Below are 19,012 nucleotides of genomic sequence, written 5' to 3'. Positions count from 1 at the left end.
TTTAGAAGGCAAATCTTAGATGGACCTACTGCTATTTTGCCAGACAAGGAAGTACAAGGCAAAAAGGACATGAATCACAACCATCTAGACTATTTTGATGAAGATAAGACCAGATTATCCTATTAGGAACTATCTTATGAAAACACTCAACTTTAGTTAGATGACTTCCATAGCTGCAAGGAAAGTCCTTTGAGATAAGACTCTGAAATTTTGGACTCTCCAACAGTCTCTTGTAAACAAGCCTTTGCAAGGGACTCATAGCACAACAAACAACATTATCTTCATTTACCCTCATAAGATGCCCAATTGTTTCTCCCTTTTTCCTCCTCAATAGATATTTCAGTAGAACACGTAGCTGATGTTGTTTACACTCCTCTACTATTTGTTAGAAAATATAAATCAACTTCAATACTCATAACCTTAAACCTAAAAAATTTCTTGGCATAAACTTTTGTTGAGTGCCAGTTTTTCTTGGCACTTGAAGATGCCAAGTCATAGATTACTCAGCACTTAAATGTGCCGAGTGATAGGCAAAAAGTTTCGAGTGAGGTTGGCACACAAAAGAAAAATGTAGTAGGTGTTGAGTTAGCTCGGCACACAAAGAAAATGCTCAACAACAATGGAGATGCTCAGCACCAATAGATTTCAAGTGTGCTTGGCTCCAACTAAAGTTTATAATTTAGAAAATATTAACAATAGAAGAGGATGTCGAGTGTCTTGTTTAGACTAGAAATATTATAACTTAAGAAATTCCAACATGAATGCTTTCACCATTAAAACTAGAGAGCCAAAACTTTAATCTTCCAAACAAAACTAGTCAAATGCAATGAATAGAAGAGGAAGAAAAATAGATTTAAGTATGCCTATTTTCTTTACTATTCAACTTGATTAAACTATTACAAAAAATTGGGAGCATTTGGCTTCAACTAGAAAACCCTAAAGTAACCCTAAACTGATAATACTTCAAACTTACAACTCTGATGGCTACATACAATGGTGCGTAGAGCAATCACTGCTTCAACAGGTTGAATCCAACAATGAAAAACTTACAGAGTGAACAGGGAAACACATGTAACTGCAAGCACAAACTTCTGTCCTTCTTCCTTCTCTGCTCTACTCTGCTAAAACTGATCTGCTGAATATGCTTGGACTCTATTGAATGAATGTCTAACATTCCTTTTTGTCATATCTTTCCCCCTCTTTCCTAATTTCAAAACTCACCTACCAAAAAATAAATACCTTCCATCCATGGAACACACAGATAGGGTAGATGGGTGTGGGGCTTGAGGACAACCTGCAAGCATTTAATGTTCAAATTTCCAACACTCTCCCTTTGTCCTAAGACCCACAAAAAAAGATCACTGCTGATCCAAATCAACTATACTAAGACACTCTCTTAGGTGTACAAAAGTTCCAATGCCTAATGGCTTTGTGAAAATGTATGCTAGTTGCTACTCAAACTTGCAAAATTCTATCTTGATATCCCCATTCTCCAGCAACTCTCTGATAAAGTGATATCTAATCTCTATATGCTTGCTTCTCCCATGAAATATTGGATTCTTAGACAATGCAATTGATGAGATGTTGTCACAATAAATTGTGGTTTCATCTTCTTGCCTTTCATTCAAATCATTCAAAATCCTTCTTAACCAAATAGCTTGACATGTTGGTGCAATTGCTGCTATGTATTTAGCCTCTACTATAGATTGAGCAATAATAGGTTGCTTTTTGGATGCCAATGAAATTGCACCTGATCCCATATGAAACATGTATCTGGAAGTGCTCTTCCTATCATCTAAACTTCCAGCCCAATCACTATCTATATATCCCACCAACTTGAATTCATTTATTATAATATACAAAATTCCAAATCCCTTGGTACCTTTCACATACCTTAGGATCCTCTTGCCTGCTTGCCAATGGGAGTCCTTTGGTGTTTCCATAAATCTGGAAATCAAATTTACTGCATGCATTAGGTCTAGCCAAGTTGCAGTAAAATACGTCAAACTTCCAACCATACTCTTGTATAGTGTTGGATCCACTCTTTTCCTAGAGTCTTCCTTGCTCAACTTTAGACCTACTGCTGTTGGTATGAGGGTTGTCTTACTATTCTGCATTTTAAATCTCTCCAAGATCTATCCAACATATTTTTCTTGAGAGATAAAGATGCCATCATGCATTTGTTTTACTTCTATGCCTAGAAAATCTTTCAAGAGACCTAGGTCTGTCATCTCAAATTTATTTTTCATGGCCTCTTTGAACTCACCAATTAGCCTTGTCATTACTAGTAAAAATTAAATCATCTACATACAAGACAATAATCAACACATTACCATTTGCTGCCTTGATGTAAAGAGTGGGTTCACCATTGCTTTTGCTAAAGCCATTGCTCAAAAAATATGAGTCAATCCTACTATGCCATGCCGTTGGAGCTTGCTTGAGCCCATAATGAGCTCTCTTTAACCTATATACTTTGTTCTCTTCACCTGCAACTTCATAACCAAGTGGTTGTTCCACATACACTTCTTCTTTCAATACACCATTTAGGAAGGCGGACTTCACATCCATTTGAAATACCTTCCATTTGTGTTGAGCTGAAATTTCTATGACATCATGCACGATTTCCATTCTTGCAACTAGGGCATATGTTTCATCATAGTCTCTACCATATTGCTATTTGTAGGGCTTGACTACCAACCTTCCCTTATGCCTATCAATCTTGTCTTCGGCTTTGCATTTGGTCTTGTAGACCCATTTCACTCCAATCACTTGTTTCTTGGGAGGCAAATCAATTAGCTCCCATGTCTCATTTCTTTCTATAGTATTTATTTCCTCATCCATGGCTTTACACCATTTTTTCTCCTTAATAGCTTCTTCAAAATATATTGGATCACTATGAGAAAATAATGAAAAATTAACACTCTCATCATAATCTCCATACCTTTCATCTTGGTATATCTCCCTAAGACTCTTGGTCTTTCTTGGTAATAGGGAGGAGAGTGTGGGATTGAAATCTTCACTGCTGCTACTTTGATGACTAGTTCGATCTTCACTGATACTTGGCACTGACACTCGATCATGCTTAGAGGAGCTTGGCAATGTCTGAATTTGCTTTCCTTTTCTTCTATTTGATCCTTCTTTTTGTTCATCAGCATCTTCTTCACTCATAATTGGCACTTTACTTGAAGTGCTCGGTGACTCATCGATTGGCCCATACCAAGACTGATTTTATAGAAATTCTACATCTCTTGAAAGAGTCATCTTATTGTTCAATGGGTGATACAATCTATATGCCTTTGATTCTGAGTTGTACCCTATCAAGATGCACTTCACACCTTTGCCATCCTATTTCTTCCTTTGCTCTTTAGGCACATGTGTATATGCAATACATCCAAACACCCTTAGATGTTCAACTGTCCATCTTCTTCGTGACCATGCTTCCATTGGAATTCTATCATGTGTTGCCTTTGTAGGACACCTATTGATTAGGTAGACTACTGTTGCCATAGCCTCTCCCCAAAATTTAATTGGGAGACCTTTCTCTTTCATCATGCTCCTTGCCATTTCAAAAATTGTCATGTTCTTTCTTTCAGCCACTCCATTTTGCTATGGTGTATAGCTGGTTGTGAGCTCCTTTTTTATACCATGTTCCCTACAAAAATTTACAAAAGAATTGGAGGTATACTCCCCTCCTCTATCTAATCTTAGGACTTTGATATAGTGTCCATATTCTCTTTCAGCCTAGGCTTTAAATTCTATAAATTTTTCAAATGCTTGAGATTTATTCTTTAAGAAATACACCCATGTCCTGTGACTGAAATCATCAATTAATGTCATGAAATAAGTACTCCCCCCAATGGAAGTAATTTGCATAAGATCAACTAGGTCAGTATGCACTAACTCGAATGGATATCTAGCCCTCTTAGAATTTTCAAAATTAAAGGGAAGCCTATGTTGCTTACCCAAAATACAAGCCTCACACTTGTCACATAAATTTCCTATATGTGGAAAACCTTCTACCATTCTTTTATTTGACAAAAAATTTAAACTAGCATAGCCTAGATGACCATACCTAAGCTTCCATAGCCATGAGGGGTCTTCAATCACACTCCTTAGAGCTGATTGTGTGTGAGGTGCAGCACCAACTTGAGATGAGAAACATGTCTCTATCCTCAAGGGAAACATTCTATTCCTTGTCATTTGAACTGCTACAAGAAAATTCTTGCTCCCATCCTTTTCATGAATGACACATGTGTCATTCTCCATCAGCACTTTGTATCCATTTTGAATGAGCTGACCAGTGCTCATCAAATTGTGCTTCATACTAGGGGCAAAATACACATTTCGTATTTCATTCTTCTCACCTTTCTTGGTGCGGACCATAATAGATCCTTTGCACACAACTGGTAGGGTTCCATTGTTACCCATCTTAATCTCAGATTTGAAACTCTTGTCAATGAACAAAAACAAGGTTTCATTACCACTCATGTGGTTGCTACATCCACTGCTGAGGTACCAAATCTCAGGGCTTCCTTCTTCATGAACATTACACATGATGAAAGCAGTGTCATTGTTTCCATTTCCCATGTTCACATCAGCCACATTTTCTTTTTTTGACTGATCATTTTGCTTCTTCCAGCATCCATTTGCATAATGCCCATATTTATGATAGTAGTAGCATTCTAAATTGTTCTTATTTGAGTTGTAGTTTTTCTTACCTCCTCTTGAAATATTTTGTGGGCTAGTTGCTCCATTTGCCCTTCTTGAGCTTTCTGCTGTAGCATTTCTTTGTCCTCCATTACCTTGGCCTCTTCCTCTGAAGTTTCTACCTGAGCCATTTCTTCCTCTCCCCCATCCTGTTGGATTTGACTGAGCCTTGAATGCTTGCTCATGGGAAGGAAAAAATGTACATCTATTGATCCTATGCTCATGGGTTTGAAGAATACCCATCAACTCATCCATTGTCAAAACAGTGAGGTCTTTTGCCTTTTCTATGGTCATGAGAAAATTGTCATATTTATGAGGTAAACTCCTCAATATCTTTTCCACTATCCTTTGCTCTTGATAGTCTTCTCCATTTGATTTCAGTTGGTTAATCACATTGCAGGTCTTTGAACTGAAATCAGCAATTGATTCATTTTCCTTCATCTGAAAGTTCTCAGACTCCCTCCTTATATTCTATAGCTTTACTGTGTGGACCTTATCACTCCGCTTGAAGTTTATTTCAAGGATATCCCAAGCTTTGTTTGCATAATTTGCTGCTGTAATCTTTGGGAAAACTATCTTTGTCATTGTTGCTTCAATCAAACTTAATGCCTTAGCATCCTTTCTTCTTGACTCCTTCAACTGAGTCTTTTGATTATTGGTGAGAGCAGAATACTGAGTTTGGTCTGTCACATCATTGAACCCATTAATCAAAAACCCTCATAGATCATTTGCAACAATTATGGTTTTTCATTTTCTTTGCCCATGTATCATAATTTTGTCCATTGAAGGGTGGTCTCTGCTGCCATATTTTTCCTGTATCTTCTACCATGTCAAATATCCCAAGAAAATAATGCCCTAATTTACTATGGATGTGGGGCCTCAAAGCTCTGATACCATGTTAGAAAATATAATCAACTTCAATACTCACAACCCTAAACCTTAAATTTTTCTCGGCATAAACTATTGTCGAGTGCCAGTTTTGCTCAGCACTTGAAGGTGTCGAGTCACAGATTGTTCAGCACTTAAAGGTACCGAGTGACAGGCAATAGGTGTCAAGTGAGCTCGGCGCACAAAAGAAAAATGCAATAGGTGTTGAGTTAGCTTGGCACACAAAGAAAATGCTTATCAGCAATGGAAATGCTCAACACCAATAGAGAATGAGTGAGCTCGGCTCCAACTAAAATTTATAACTTAGAAAATATTAACAATAGAAGAGGATGTTGAGTGTCTTGTTCAGATTGAAAATATTATAACTTAGGAAATTCCAACATGAATGCTTTCACCATTCAAACTAGAGAGCCAAAACTTTAAGCTTCCAAACAAAACTTGTCAAATGCAATGAATAGAAGAGGAAGAACAATAGATTCAAGTATGCCTATTTGCTTTACTATTCAACTTGATTAAACTATTACAAAAAATTCGGAGCATTTGGCATCAACCAAAAAACCCTAAAGTAACCCTAAACTAATAATACTTCAAACTTCAAAATACTTTAAACTTACAGCTCTAATGGTTGCATACAATGGTGCCTAGAGCAATCACTGGTTCAACAGGTCAAATCCAACAATGACAAACTTACAGAGTGAACAGGGGAAAGACGTGCAACTACAAGCACAAACTTCTTTCCTTATTCCTTCTCTACTCTGCTCTGCTAAAATTGATCTGTTGAATATGCTTGGACTCTACTGAATGAATGTCTAACATTCATTTTTGTCATATCTTTCCCCCTCTTTCTTGATTCCAAAACTCACCTACCAAAAATAAATGCCTACCATCCATGGAACACACAGACATGGTAGATGGGCATGTGGCTCGAGGACAACTTGCAGGCATTTAACATTCAAATTTCCAACACTATTTGTATAAATTGTTCAAGTGCACTTATGCATTGTCCTTGTTTGAGAGGCTCATCATAGAATTCCCATAAGTGTTCATGAGATTCCAAGCATTCAGGAGTAGTCCAATAAAAAAGATTGAATAAGTCCATAATCTTGTTTTTCATAATTGTCCCCATAAGCCCATAGCATTTCTTAGTTTGTACTCTTTTATAGGCCTTGTAGAGCTGAGATTTTTCATTCTTCAAACGATGAGCCTCATCAATAATTACAACTTCCCACTACACTTCACACAGGCTATCACGATGAATACATAATGTATCAAAACTTGTTAGGACTATCTCAGTGCCAGTGATTTCTAATTTTTCTAGAATAGGGTCTCTATTTGGACCATGATATATAACAATATTGAATGTTCCCCATTAATGAAACTCATTTTCCCAATTACAAATGGCAAATGTGGGACAAATATTCAATACTAATTTATTATTTTCAATAAGCTTTTGGTTCTTCTTCCCATCAGAGCCACCACCAATAAAATCATCAAATTCTAGTTCCTTCCGTAGCACAGTAGTGAGGAATGCAATTATTTGTATAGACTTCCTGAGTCCCCTAGCAAATTTACACAAAGATATCATAAGATTGTCATATGCCATAATATTTGGTGGAAGAAGAAAATAATAATCCAATATTAATACCTTGGGCACAAGACAATGAAAGCTGTATGCAATGCTCTTCTCTCTGGGTTTGGTAAATTGACATGGACATGAATAGTTGCTATAAAAAGCAGATCTTTGACAAGTTGAGACTACAATACAAGATATTATAGAAAATAAATGCACATAAAGAATTCTCTATAGTGTTAAATAATCAAACATCAACTAGAAAAAAAATGAAATGTGACTATTTCATGGTCAATAGATTGATATCTTCCAAATACATCAATACTCTAACTCCATCGAGTCTCTGTGATAGATGCACTCATAAAAAGTAAAATATATCGGCAATAGCAAACATGAGTTTATCTAAAACTAAAATTGAACCAATAGAGGAGTTACAAATGCTAACATGGGCTTAGTTTTCTTTACAAAAACTTCTCACATCTTGGCAACAGGCATCTTACTAGTAGTTTGACACTCCTTTAATACTATTATTTGCTTTCTTTTCATCTACTTCAACTAATTGCAACAAGGCTTTACAACTTTACTGCAATGGTCCAAAGGGTTGCAATGCTACTATTAGAGGAGACATATAGGAATGTAACCCAGGATAATATCCTACTACTACAATAAGCCAGTCCATAAGTCTAGCAGTGTGTGGCATCGTTGTTTTGTACCATAGTTTGAATACTTAGCTTGGCAAAAACTCAGCAGTTTAAAAAATTTCTTATCCAGCGAGTGTTTCTATTTAATTTAATTGATTTGATTAAAAGTTGAGTATGAAATTGCATCCTCCTATAGGATCTTAATATTATAGTAATCTAACAACTGAAAATGAAATGATGATCATTGCCCTTGAGCATCATCATGATTTAGTGTAGTTCATAAATTGCATATTACAATGTTTGACATCTTCTTCCCTATTCTAGTTCAAACTTTGGGAGAGGTTTTAAATTTCTAATAATCACATTTGAATCTTGGATACCAATAGCATGAGATTTTATCATTGATCAATGATATAGTGATAATGAAAAAATTAGTAGCCTAAGTTCTCAATTAAGAGGTGTAATTGAACATGGCCCAAGTTTGTAGGTTTTAAGAATGTCGAATAACAATACCTCACATCATATTGAAGGGAACCCAAAAACTCAATCAAGATTTACTGAGCAAAATAACACAAAATTTCACTACCATGATTTTAATTTACTACCATTAATTAGGTTTTGACATCTACTAGTTTCTACCTCCTTTTTTATAGATTGTGCACTTATCATTAAAATTGCATTATTGATAGAATCAATACTCTGATCCCTAGGATAGTCAGATTTTGATTACCTCTTAGAAGAAAATAAAACAAGGGAGCATTGAGTTGCATGAAGGGAAATAACAACATAATGTGAATGTCTAAACAACATAGACTTCTAGCCAAGACAATCAGAGGCAGTGTAAACAAGGCATGAGAGAGATACTAAAGACTACTTCTTGAGTACCAATCAATATTTGTTTTATTTAAAAGTTTCCAAAGGGGACAGCTTAGATCTCACTTTTAAGCTGAACCATGTTTATTAACATAAAATTTCAGTGGCCAGTAAGTACTACAAGGGATTTGAGATGATAAACACATTATTTGAATGTCAACAAGGCCAACATTGTATTTCTTTGCCTAGTTTTCACTACCAAAGCAATAGGGCAGAAATATGATAATGCATTCTGATTCAAAGTTTGGCTCCAATACATCCAATGAGTTTGGCTCCAAGACTAAACAAGTCAAGTTGTAATACATCAACCCAAAGGAGAAAATTGCTGATATATTCACATAATGCCTTCCAAAGGAAACTTTTGAGTACCTAAGGGAGAAATTGGGAATAGTATCACTCTCATCTATCCACCAAAAATTTTGTGAGAAGCATAAGTTCAGGGGGAGCTAGTTTCTAGCCTTGATGACCCTTTGCCATTGACGACAAAGGGGGAGAGATTGGAGTAAGGGGGACCAGCGAACTAAGGGGGAGCCTTGCGTAATCAAGAAGACAGGATAACAATAAGAAACTTACTAATGAAACAAAGAGAAAGCTTATTAATCTGAGTCACTTCCAAAATCAGCATACTGAAAGAAATTAGAAGAAAATGATAAGACCTAATCAGCAATATATGGCTAACAATGTTCATATCTATTGGTGAAGTAATCACTTGTATAAACAAAGAATAGAATACTAAATAATAGTTTTTTCTATGGAAGTCAATAATAGACATTGAATATTATAAGCAGGAAGTTCTTTGGCAATGAAATTAAGAAGAAAGTGTTGGTCCTATTAAGAATGCGACAAATATAAGTATTTGCAATCTATACATGGGTTGCTGGAAGTATACAGTGGAGTCATATTGCAGTGGGTAATGAACAGCTAAACATAACATGATGTCGTCCAAGTTTTAGAGATCCAATGGAAAGGAAAGACATGGATTAATGCGATGAAAAGGAGCCCGAAAAACTTGCCATAAGCCAGCAATGAATAGTAATGATTCTGAAAACAAATATTACTGCATTAAGAAGTTTGGTCAACATATATCATACAGCCACCGAAGAATTATTAAAAACAACTACAGGAAAGGAGCGGAACAGACAAAAGGGACTAGTATACAAGCATGGTGAATGATCAAAAAATGAGAACAACAAAGGAGATGTCAAAGACGCTCAGTGCCAAATATACAGAGATGCCATTGGTTTGGAAGTATATAGTGGAGTCATATCACAGTGGGTAATGAACAACTAAAGATAACATGATGTCGTCCAAGTTTCAAAGATCCAATGGAAAGGAAAGACATGGACTAATGTCATGAAAGGAGTCTGATAAACTTGCTATAAGCCAACAATGAATAGCATTGATTCTGAAAACAAAGATAACTGCATCAAGAATTTTGGTCAACATAGATCATACAGCCACCGAAGAATTATTATAACAACTACAGGCAAGGAGTGGAAGATACAAAGGCGACTAGTATACAAGCATGGTGAATGATTGCAAAATTAGAAGAACAAAGGAGACTGTTAATATTAATCTTCAGGTTTCTTACATTCTAAATATTAGATTAGGTTAAATATTAGATTAGGTTTTCTTTTGTATTAGTTTATTTGTTATAGTTTGTTTTTAGTTTTGGCAGTTTTGTATAATAGTTTGTAACTATTATTGTCGTCTCTTTTATAAATTTGCTGTATTGTTCTGATTGAGAACAATATCAAATAATAAATGTTTTCCACCTTCTACATATTTTCATCTTGTTTTTCAGTCTGGACCAACAGGAGACGTCAAAGAGCCTCAGTGCCAAATATACGGAGATGCCATCAGTTTGGAAAGTTGATAAATTGTTGTAGAGAATACACTATATCATGCGTATGAAGCTTGCCAAGTTATTGTTAAATAAAACCTGTTGATGCATATATGAATTCAATATGCTGCGACTACAACAAAAGAAATATTATATATATAAAACAAAGCGGGGGATCATTGTGAACTTATCATTGAGCCAAATTTAGTGCGTTAGAGTTCACAGTAAGATCAGTCAGCGTTGAAAGTTTGAATACAAGGATGAGTACCTTCAAAAAGTTGAACAATTTAATATATAATCTGCTAATGAAGATACCACATCAGGAATTATTTAGAAAACTATGTATAAACATCTGAAGGCATCAAATTGTTTTTCCAGTGATTACCAAAGACTCGAACACTCAACAGGTACAAACAAATCATGTGCCGACAGATTTGAGGGATACAAATAATTTATCTTGACTCAAACAGATCAATTCTACACAGATAAAGATATCATGTTAGAATAGAGATGAATAAATCAAAGCTTAATGGAAGGCTATGATTGGCTGTTGTTCAAATTTTGAAATTGGCTTATTTAACATGTAATACTTAAATCATGAGGCAGACAAAGGAACCAGATTTAGACAAAGACCACTATGTTTCAAATAACCTACTAACACATCTTCAAATTGGTGTTAACACCACATCCGAGCACTGAAATCTTAGTGCTACAAGCCAACATATTTAATTGACTCCAGGCGAATAATTATAATCTACCTTTTTTAGGCCAAATTCATATAAACTAAAATACAAATCCTTCATATTTCTCTATAAAGGCAATCTTGATCCCACCCTTAAAAATAGTAGGGGATATGGAACTGCTCTAGCATCTCGCACCACTCCATTCCTGGATCATGCATTAGAGAGGGGGCTGCCAGATCAGCCACTCAACCTCACTCGGATGTGTCACTCTGTTACTGGTGCATCTAGACCTATGAAATTGGTCGGGGATTTAGAATTGGGCATGGAACTGAAAACCCCAGAATCAAACACGGGCTACCAATTCATATCTACTGCTCTAAATTAGAAAGAACAAGACATGGTAAGAGAATTCCCCAACTTTTCACTTTTTCTACTACCATAATCAAATGCTCCCAATTAGCGCATCTTCAAATGAACCCATGCACGAAAAACATATAAGAAATGTTTCTTCTTTTTACATTTAAGCCCCATGTTTGTCAAAATTTTGACCAATGCCCCTGTGTTGGTCAAAATTTCAACCAACATGGGGCTTACATGTAAAAAAAAGAAATTTTTGCCTTAACATTCTGATCAACCTAAACTTATTTAGTTGATGGTTGAAAATTTTGGTAGAAAAATGAGGTTAAATGTAGTAGTGTAAGGTTATTGCCTTCCCTTTTGCTTCCTAGAACAAGAAAATTCCCTTAATTCTGAGGAACCTATTCGATCATGTTGCCTTGTAGTCCGCTATCAATGTGCTCTCTACAGTGTCATTGCTTGAAGAGACCATTGATAGGAAGAAGAGGATATATGAAGAAGAAGCTCCATTGAAGGACTTGATGACACAATTCACCTCTTCTCAGCCATCCAAGAAGACAAAGAAGGAGAAGATAATTGTTGCATTGGCTACTAGTTCAACTACTAGTCACATGTGGGTAGAGATTGCTAAGCCACAAAAGGAAGAAAAATTTCATGAGCTTTCCAAGGATGACTTGTAGATCAAAACAATGGATCTTGGTATCCCAGTTTAGGACTACATGGTGAGCATGTAGAAGTGCACCAATGAAAAAATTGATGATAACCTGGAAGAGCTTAGAGAAGAAAAGGAAATCTTGAAGGCCTCAAATAGAGAAATGATGGAGTACATAAGATCTACACGTGGGAGTGCTTCATCAAGTCAATTTGATCTGAATGTAGAGGAGAACAAAAATCTACTTTTAAAGATGCAACAAGAAAGGTAATTTGGGTAGGTTAGCCAAGCATGGGCAGATTAGATGAAGGCTCAAGGTCCCCCATTAATTGAAAATCTTGGAAGTCTAGTGTTATATCCTCACAAGCTGAGGGAGACAACTTCAAATCATCAGACCACCATACAAAAAGAAACAAACAAATTGATAGAGAAGTTGGCCCTTCTACAAGAAGTTATTGACATGAATACTAATGTTTCCATTATGCATGGCATCCTCAAGGCGGGCAAGGGATCATTATTTCACTAGAAATAATCCTTTGAGTTTGTTATAGAAATCTCTATAAGGTCTACAAATGAGCTCAAGGATGTACATGACCTAGTACAAAAGGTCATTGAGAAATTATTTCAATATCTAAAGATATTTCACAAAGATTCCTTTGTGTCCACTAATGGAAAGCTTGTGGATATTGAGAAGATGAAATCAAAGTTCTTGGCATTTTTTGATGAAGCCAGTGACCCACTAAACTTCAAAATGTCAAAGGTCCATGAACTCTTAGCAACAGATGAATTTATAAGGAAAGAATGAGAGAAATTCTAGCCAAGGGTCACTGGAATTTATGAATTGACTGAAATGCATGACTACTATATGGTTCGAGCTAACAACATCATCATTCCAGATGTCAAAGAATTACACAAAGTAATTGAAACCATGAAAGCTTATAGAGACAAAGAAGTTACTCCTAAGAACACATGATGTTCTAATACTCTTCAAGACATCTATCATTCTCCCTCTTCTCTTTCTTTTTGTAGCCATTCATGGCATTTTGTTAGTCTCTATAACAAACAATGATTCAAGCTTGTCCTATTTTTAGTTTATTTTGTTCAGAGATTCTCTACAAAGCAATCATCGAGTGTAACTAGCAATTTCAAGAAGTTAATAGCATTGACAAAATTACTTTTGAATAAACCCTTGTAGCTAGGACTACTAAGTGTGACTTTGAGTCTATTTCTAGTTTTGTTTTTCATTTAGTTTCAATATACTATATGGAATGAATATTCTATTGTTGAGAATTGAAGGAATATAAATGAAATTGATTTTCTTTCCATTGTTCAACAAATTGTATGTCCTACTTTCTTCAACATTAGCATCACTTTTCTTCTCTCTATTGTATATCGTAGTTTATTTGTGTTTACTATATAGTTCATTGTATAAGAAGGCAAGAAAGTGGTGGATGGAGTAGCTGAAGGATAGATAATGTGGGTATTGTCAAAACATTAGCTAATTGTGTAATTCAGGATTACCTATTTCACCATCTCTTCCCTTCCTCCTATTGTCATGGTTGGTTATGCATGTTTCCAATTATTGAATTTAAGTTAGAATAGATTGCATGTTGTAAGTTAGTCCCCCGTTCAATTGCCTAAGTTGCTTAAAGTGTTGAGAAACTTTGTATTTTCCTCTTCTTCTCTTTGGTTAAGAGAATACCCCCAAAACCGAAAAAACAAAATTCATTGCATATCTTTTATTCAAAAGGGAGTCATAGCTTTAAATTCAAGGGTCCTTGATAAATGACTACATCAATCCATTCTATTGTTAACTTATTTTTTCTCCACAAGTCATTGGGTTGTTTAAGAGTCAAGGCATGAACTAAAAAGATAAGGAGAAAAATTGTTAACAGACAATTTTTGGCAACTCTAATGAGGAGCAAACCCATACGTCCTAAGTTTCTTTAGTAATTCTATGTGTGGCTTTACTGATACACTTAGAGATTATCTCTATGACACTCAATTCATTGAGTCATGTATAAAAACTCATTAGAAGAAATGGTATTGTCCCACAAAGGATAAATCCCCATAGTGAAACCTAATCTTGGCTTCTGGGATGAATAAGAGGAAATAATAAATTAATTGAATACCCTTGCCTAGAAAGAATGAAAGTCCCTTGAACAATATAGAAGATTAAGCTTCAACCTCAAAAGAGAAGAGGCCAATGTTGATTATTGAGATAGATTTTTAGAGGAAAGAAGATTAAGAGAAGTACACCCTTTGTGAACTAAGATAGTTCACCTTGGATCCTAAATATACTCACAATGATCATGGTAAATGTTATCATTTGTTCACCTGCCAAGATTCAAATTTCAAACGTTTGGCTCATCCAATGGTTAATTCCCAAAGTTAATATTATTTAATGCCTAAGCCTTATAACATGGTTTCTATGGCTCGCCGGTTCTCCATTGTCAGATCTAAGGCATATCAACGGTTGGTGTTGTCTCACCATTGGAAGTAGCATGGTTAATACATTAGCGACATGGTGGCCGGAGGACACGTGTTCGGTGGGTCCATCTTGCTGGGCAAAAATGTTTCGGCGGGTCGAAAAAGTTCCATGGCACCGTGGGTGCTATGTCACTATCATGTGTTGGCCAAAAAATCTTCATAGCGACATAGCGCCTGACGAAAATGTCTTATGGTGGGCAGGTTGTGTCACCGGGAAATGTTCACGGTGAGTGGTCAGTTTCGCAAGCTAGGAAGTTAGAAATGTCGGTAGGGTGCCATGTCGCCATCGAACCTGGTTGACACAGGGCGTGGTGGGACCATATTTTCATGTAGCCAACACAGTAAAAGGTTAAGTTCTCCACTGTCAGGTCGATTGAGATCAACAACAGGTGCCATCTCGCTATGGTGAAGTTGCGCGATCTTTACCATAGAGACATAACGCCCATCTGCCACGTGGATCAGCAGGGCCAGGTCTCAACAAAGTATGCTAGATGTCATTTGAGTGTGGTGTGGTTGCTGAGGTGGAGCCAGATATGATGGGCCTGGCGTAAGAACAGCAGTGATACGACGAGTCTTCATGATCGTCCGATTTTAAGGTCGATCAACGGTTGGTGCTATCTCGCCATTGAAAGCTACATGGTGGATACCATGGTGACATAGCGCCTTGCTGACACGTGTCTCGCTGGCTCAGCCAAGGTTGATGGTTAACGGCTAGCAGTTAGTGTCGCGGTCAGGATTGTAATCACCATAGTTAATGATAACAGTTTGAGGGTGGTACGGTTAGTTCAAAAAAAAGGAGGTCAACCATGGAGGACTTCCTAGGTGGCAGAATGAAAAGAAGCAATTGGCTCACATGGCCCAATTGGCTTGTGAAACTAGGTTGACTCTCTGACCCCCGCTGATTCATGAACCTAAAAAGTGAAGGTGATCGATTTTGTTGTGCGATCTGATCTCCATGATCAATCCCAACCTACTAGAAATGAATGCAAAATATAGGGAGACACTCCACCATCTTAGTCGATCCATCTACCCAGTCAGAACATCGATGGCGCCATTTTCAGTCCTCTCAGTACACCTGTTGCAAAAAAGATCAAATTTTCCTCAGATTCCCATGATTGTCCTCCGCAGGACTTAATGGTAGGTAGCTGCAGGGTCACTTCAACAGAAAAAGATCTCTGTTATGCTTGAACTATAAAGGAAAATTTTGTAGTTTTTGTGAGGAGACTCCTTTTCTAATTTCTCTGCTACTCCTCGTAGGTCTGCAATGTAAAATTCCCTTTGTCTCTGAGCTATATAACATTCTGTATCATCTTCTTTAGCCATCAATGTGTATGTGTATCTGTCTTGCCTCTCATTTGTGTATTGTTGAGATCTGTGACTTGCATACTGTGTCTATTTTCAGCCTATTGGATAATATATAAGTGAAATCCTTTTCCTTGTGTAATTCAGTTTGGTTTCCTGATCTGTATGTGGTTATTGATTAACATAAGCCTGGGTGTGTATGTCTTTTGAATGTTATCTTGGTTTTGTAGTGCATATATGGGCAGAAATGAAGTCTGAACACTCTATTTTGGTGCATCACCTCCTTAGATTAGACTAGGTAGATTTTCTTTCATACTCTCCTTCTCCCTTTTCCTCTCCAAGAGTAGATAGGTGCACCCTAATAGTAAGAAGAAGTCAGCCTTCTTCGTAGACTCAACCTCATAGTTCAAGTCCCACAGCTTGGAGGTTGTTTCCATGTTTCACTAGGTTGTCCTTGCGCATAGGCCTCGGACAAGGGTGCAAACCTAAGTGACAACAGTTTTTGGCACGCCCAGTGGGACTATTTTAAAGATTCAAATCAGTTCCAGACCTCCACCGGTCATACCAACAGTTTTTGGCATGCCCGATGGGACTCTTTTCAAACAATATTTAAAGTCTACTAGTGTCAAGAAGAAAGAGTTTCAAAGATTAATGTTGAAGAGGTAGTGCTGGCTTCAGTATTCAAGCCTTTAAGAGGCTAATCCTTCAAAGTACTTGGTGACTCTGAACATCAACAAATCTGGTTCCAGGCCAAAGTTGTTGCGATTCATGCCCAGAGCTGAAACAAGGGAGTCTTCTAGAGGTAAATTTCAATATCAAGAGCTTTCTCTTTCAAATCATAGAAGGAGGACTAGAACTTCATTATCACCAATTAGGGGTGTGATAACAGTTAATATACCTATAAGATCTGTCTCTACTCCTCCTGTTGCTCGAACTTAGCCTAGATTGCCATCAACACTCATCAATAGAACACTTGTCTACATGGCACAACCAAGAGTTCATGCTTTTTCCACCTTTAATGGTGGAAGTCCTCTATTTTTAGCCCAAAGACATGATATACCGATATCTGCACTCAAAAGTATACCTAATTTTACTGCTGAAACTTCCATCTCCCCTTTAGAGCATATCCGAGAAGTAGAAAACATTTTTAATATTCATGGTATCATAGAGGATGACATTGCTATCAGACTTCTAGCCTCATCTTTAAAAGGAAAAGCATTACAATGGTATAGAGGCCTAGGTCATGGTTTTATAATTGATTGGGATGGACTAGGAGCAGGGTTATGCAAACATATTGAGGATAGAAGTGACTATCTGTCACTTTTAGAGCAGTTGACTACTATTAAAAGAGCCCCCCATGAATGTATGACTGATTTTAACTATAGATTTCAAAAGACATGGGATAGAATACCTACTACAGTGAAACCTACCCCTAGTAATGCCTTCTTGCATTACCTTAGAGCTTTTAATAGTGATATTGCCAATATAATGCAAACTATGGGAGGAGATACCTTGCCTAATGCTTATGAGATAGCCATAAAACCTTAGAACATCTTGATACAAAGAGGAAAGTTGGCTCCAAGGCCCCCTATGCCTTTCTTTCCTGATGTTCCCAACCACCAACCAGCAATGGCCCCTCTTCCTACAACTTCTACATCACAATCCCTTACTCCAGTTCCCCAAGCTTCCACATCCTCAAATGGGATAGATGAACTCAAAGATATGCTCCAAGGTCTAGTGCTGAATACAGATAAGAGAGAGAAGACCCTGGATAAAAAATTGTAAGAGCAGGGGAGGGAGTTAAAGGACCAAGGAAAGAGATTAGAGGATAGTTTCTCCATGATACAAAAAATGAGTAACAAGGTGGTGGCCTTAGAAAGGCAGCAAGCTCAAGGTGGCAAGCCTCCCCAACTACAATATCAAGCTCCAAATGGTGGTAGGCCTCCTAATCAGTGGAATAGCTCTTTTGTTCAAGGTAGGCAAAATAGTCATGCTTCTGCTTCAAGCACAAATTAGAATAGAGCTATAGTTCCTCATAATAACTTGGCCCAAGATCAAGATTTTTGTCCTTCTTGCAACTATTCTTATGCCTATTGCATGTGCCAGAAGGCAGAATCTTATTTGGCCCTAACTGACCAAAAACCTGCAGCAAAGCAATTGTACAAGGAGGATCATTCCAAGGAGGCCTCATATATTCAAGGACATGATGATTGCTCTTTCATGAATCATCATATTGGGGAGCATTGTAATGTAAACCAGGATTTTGTTGCTCATAACACTAGAAGTAAGAAGAGAGCTATGGAACATGTTTCCCCTCCTTCTCCTAAGCTTGCCTCAACTTCAAGTGCTACACCTCATGCACATGCAGCAAATGAACCAACAAGTGCTTCGCAACAGCAAGGGCAAGATTCTAGAAAGAAAGATGCAAGTGATCCTTATGTTGCTCCATCTCAACCTCTTATAAGTGCAGCTCCCAAAGTTTCTACCAAAGTTCCTAATATGCCTTTCAGTGTGATAGACCAAATGAAGAAGACAAATGTGAAAATTTCTATGTGGGATGCTATTGCTACCATCGCAATGTAGAAGAGGATGCTGCAACAAGAATTAGAGAAGATTGAACCCAAGGATCAGCCATCTACCATGGAGAGTGCCACAAGTCTAGTACAACAAGCAATGGATGTGGAGACAAATAAAAAGGTTAGACCTCCTCCATTCTATGTTTCTCTGATTATAGGGGACAAGTTAGTCCACAATTGCATGATAGATTTAGGGGCTAGTAGCTCAGTAATACCTAGGTGTGTTTTTGATGCTTTAGGAATGAAATATGAGCCCATTGTTAGGGATGTGTTACAATTAGATGGTAGTACTGTCAAAACTGTAGGTATCCTTAGGAATGTGGAGATGGCCCTACATGCATGCCCTGGTTGCACTATGATTCAAGACATATCTATTGCTGAAGTCAAGCCCTATTTTGCCATTTGTCTTTCAAGAGACTTTACTGCTCAA

The 19,012-nt window shown here is 37.1% G+C and overlaps 1 pseudogene; it reads right to left on the bottom strand.

Annotated features, from left to right (window-relative positions):
- LOC149538337 (switch 2-like) overlaps positions 1-19,012 on the bottom strand; it is a 58,741-nt pseudogene that overhangs the window by 6,855 nt on the left and 32,874 nt on the right.

This window comes from Cupressus sempervirens, chromosome 9 (assembly GCF_028749045.1).
Source record: "Cupressus sempervirens isolate cs-2001-9-10 chromosome 9, ASM2874904v1, whole genome shotgun sequence".
NCBI classification, from domain to species: Eukaryota; Viridiplantae; Streptophyta; class Pinopsida; order Cupressales; family Cupressaceae; genus Cupressus; species Cupressus sempervirens.
Note: the sequence above shows the minus strand (reverse complement) of the source record. Positions and strands in the feature narration are given on the sequence as shown.